Source organism: Triticum dicoccoides, chromosome 6A (assembly GCF_002162155.2).
Source record: "Triticum dicoccoides isolate Atlit2015 ecotype Zavitan chromosome 6A, WEW_v2.0, whole genome shotgun sequence".
Taxonomy (NCBI): Eukaryota; Viridiplantae; Streptophyta; class Magnoliopsida; order Poales; family Poaceae; genus Triticum; species Triticum dicoccoides.
This window is the reverse complement of record NC_041390.1, coordinates 44,797,758-44,801,896: the sequence shown is the minus strand read 5'-3', so window position 1 is coordinate 44,801,896 and position 4,139 is coordinate 44,797,758.

Below are 4,139 nucleotides of genomic sequence, written 5' to 3'. Positions count from 1 at the left end.
CAAGTCATCTGCTAACGTGGTCTCTCGCGGCGGCGGTCACGGTGGTGGCGGTTCACGCTATCGTGGACCTCCGCGCGGCAAGGGCAAGCCGCCATCTGGCGGAAACAGTGGCGGCGGCAACTCCTCTCGTGGTGGTGGCGGCGGCGGCGGGCGGCCCTCCAACAACAACAATAGGGGCCGCCGTAGTGGCAGGCCTCGCGCCAACCCTGATGCGCCACGATGCCAAATCTGCGGCAAGCTAGGCCACATCGCCCGCGACTGCTGGTATCGCTATGAAGATGATGGCGAATCCTCACAAGATGAGAAAGTTGCAGGTGCTGCTGATGGCTCCTACGGCATTGATACAAACTGGTATGTGGACAGTGGCGCAACTGACCACATCACGAGCGAGCTGGAAAAGGTGACAGTTCATGAAAAGTACCATGGGCAAGACCAAGTTCATACTGCCAACGGAGAAGGTATGAGCATTAGCCACGTTGGTCATTCAGTGCTTAAAACCCCCCATAGAAATATTCGTCTAAGAAAAATCTTGCATGTCCCTAGTGCTTCGAAAAATCTCCTTTCAGTTCATCGCATTGCCATTGACAATCATGTATTCCTTGAGTTTCATCCGTCTTTCTTTTTGATCAAGGATCAGGTCACGAAGAAAATTCTGTATCGAGGTAGATGCGTTCGAGGGTTGTACCCGTTGATTTTGGAGCTTAGGAGATTGAATAAACAAGCCTATGGTGTCACCAAAGTCTCTTCAACACGGTGGCATGATAGATTAGGGCATGCATCCTTTTCTTTAGTTGAACACTTGCTTAAAAAGAATAAGCTCCCGTTTGTTGGTGAGCGAGATCGTGAAACAATTTGTGATTCATGTCAGTGTGCTAAAAGTCATCAATTACCCTATCCTGTGTCTACAAGCATCTCCACCAAACCTCTTGAGCTCATTTTTTCCGATGTTTGGGGTCCTACCCCAAAATCAGTTGGCATACACACTTATTACGTAAGTTTTATCAATGACTATAGCAAGTACACATGGATCTATCTCATCAAAAAGAAATCTGATGTTTTTCAAGTTTTTCACAACTTTCAAGCACTTGTGGAAAGAAAGTTTGATTGCAAAATCCTAGCTCTCCAATCTGATTGGGGAGGGGAGTACCGCAACCTCAAATCCTTTTTTCAGCAAATTGGCATATCACACCACGTGTCATGCCCCCATGCTCACCAGCAAAACGGATCAGCTGAGCGCAAGCACAGGCATATAGTTGAAGTCGGCCTGGCCTTACTTGCTGCTGCCTCTATGCCTTTGAAATTCTGGGATGAGGCCTTTCTCACTGCAGTCCACCTCATAAACATGTTGCCAAGTAGAGTCATCAACAATGAATCTCCAGTAGAACGTCTCCTTCATACAAAACCAGATTACACATCTCTACGAGTATTTGGGTGTGCGTGTTGGCCAAATCTTCGGCCATACAACAACCGCAAACTCATGCTCAGATCAAAACAGTGTGTTTTCTTGGGCTATAGCCCACAACATAAGGGTGTAAAGTGTCTTGATGTATCCACTGGACGTGTCTATATTTCCCGTGACGTTGTGTTTGATGAAACTGTTTTCCCTTTTGCACAACTTCATCCAAACGCCGGAGCCCTTCTTCAAAAGGAGATTCTTCTTCTACCTTCACATCTCACCGGGCGCGACAATGGGGATGTTTTAGACACTGATGATCAATTGTTGACTAATCCTTTTACTAATGATGGTCTTGAGTCTTGTGATGCAATAGAAAAAAATTGTGCAGAAAATGGTGAAGAAATCAGCCCAAATTATCATTTTATGCTTCCTGGACAAAACAACAGCAACATCGAAGCAGATCTCCCTCGGGATCCAGGCGCATCAGCCTCGGGATCGCTCCTGCGCCAGTTTGCCGCCCTGGCCCCCGCGGGATCCGCGCCCTCGGCGCCAGGCCGATCCTCCTCGAGCCCCGCGTCGCCACAAGCCACCAGCGGCTCGGTGGACCGCCTGGTGGCCGCTCAGCGCCAACCCACCAGCGCCACGCGGTGCCAACTCCAGCCGCCCGCGCCTGGTTCCGCGCCCGGCCCCGCGTCTGGCCCCGCACCTGGTCGGTTTGGCCCCGACACGCGATGCTACGTGCGGCGCCCATCACGGCTGGATACGGGCGCTGACTCTGGTGTGGATCACGCTGCAGTCCCCGTCCCACCGGTGCAATCATTGCACCATCATGCGCCCCCAGCTGGACCGCGATCCTCTGCGGCGAGTTCTTCTTCAGCTCCGCGTGCGTCGGCCACAGAAGATCCGGCCTGCATGTCCTCGCCCAGCGAGCCTGCAGCCGCTCCTGGCGCTGGATCTTCTGCAGATCCTTCTTCACCACCTCGCACTAGGCTTCAGAGGGGAGTAACTCAACCCAAAAATTACAAGTCTTTAGCAAAGTTTGGACTTGCTTGTGTTTCACATGAACCAGATATCCCACACTCTGTTGCAGAAGCTCTAGGCGATCCAAAGTGGCAGAAGGCTATGGAGGATGAATACATGGCGCTCCACAAAAACAAAACTTGGCACTTAGTTCCAACACGTCAAGGCAAAGGTAAAAATGTTATAGATTGTAAATGGGTCTTCAGAATTAAAAAGAAGTCTGATGGCACCATAGATCGTTATAAGGCTAGACTAGTTGCAAAAGGTTTTAAACAAAGATACGGTCTAGATTATGAGGATACTTTTAGTCCTGTAGTAAAGGCTGCTACTATTCGTCTCGTTTTGTCTATTGCCGTATCCAGAGGATGGAGTCTAGGCTAGCTAGATGTTCAGAACGTGTTTCTTCATGGTGTTCTGGAAGAGGAAGTGTTCATGAAACAACCTCCTGGGTTTGAAAACAGACAAAAACCCCTCCACATATGCAAGCTTGACAAGGCTCTATATGGATTAAAATAAGATCCTAGAGCATGGTATTCTCGGTTGAGTTCAAAGCTTCAAGGACTTGGGTTTGCTCCGTCCAAGTCTGACACCTCACTGTTTATTTTCAACAAGTCAAATACATCTATATTTGTACTCATATATGTTGATGACATTATTGTCACAAGCTCATCTGATGAAGCCATTTCAGCACTGCTCAAGGATTTGAACTCTGAGTTTGCTCTTAAGGATCTAGGAGGCTTGCACTACTTCCTTGGCATTGAAGTAAAAAGAAGTGGGGATGAGCTTCACTTGTCTCAAGAAAAATATGCCATTGATCTTGTAGCAAGAGCAGGGTTGCAAGGCTGCAAGGCGGCTCCAACACCTCTATCCAGCTCTGAGAAACTATCCTTAACAGAAGGGAAACTCTTCAAGAGGACAACACCAGGTACAGAAGTATGGTTGGTGCACTGCAATATTTAACTCTGACTAGGCCTGATATTTCCTTTGCTGTGAACAAAGTATGTCAGTTCCTTCATGCACCCACTACAGTACATCTGACAGCTGCAAAACGCATACTTAGATATGTCAAGAACACTTCCAGTGTTGGACTCACCTTCACCAAGTCACCATCAACACTTGTAAGTGCCTTTTCTGACTCTGATTGGGCAGGTTGCCTTGATGACAGACGCTCAACAGGTGGTTTTGCAGTGTTCTTTAGTCCAAATTTAATCTCATGGTGTGCTAAGAAACAAGCTATTGTGTCTAGATCCAGCACAGAAATAGAATACAAAGCACTAGCAAATGCTACCGCAGAAATTATTTGGGTTCAGTCATTATTGAAGGAGCTTGGAATATATAGTAAACAGGCTCCATGCTTATGGTGTGACAATTTGGGTGCCACCTATCTTTCTGCTAACCCAATATTTCATGCAAGAACAAAACATATCGAAATAGATTTTCACTTTGTCAGAGAAAGAGTTGCAGAAAAAAAGCTGGATATTCGGTTCATTCGGTCTCAAGATCAAGTTGCAGATGGCTTCACTAAAGCTTTGCCCACCATAGGTTTTGAAGAATTTAAGCATAATCTCAACTTGTACAAGTTGTGATTATGGGAGGGTGTTAAACCATGCAATATTCAGGTCCAAGGGGCGCACCACACACCGGTTTAGTTGAGATAGGCTTCGGTCTAGGTTGGTTAGAGTATATGGTTGTAATCTCCTCATGTATATCTTATCTCTACTTT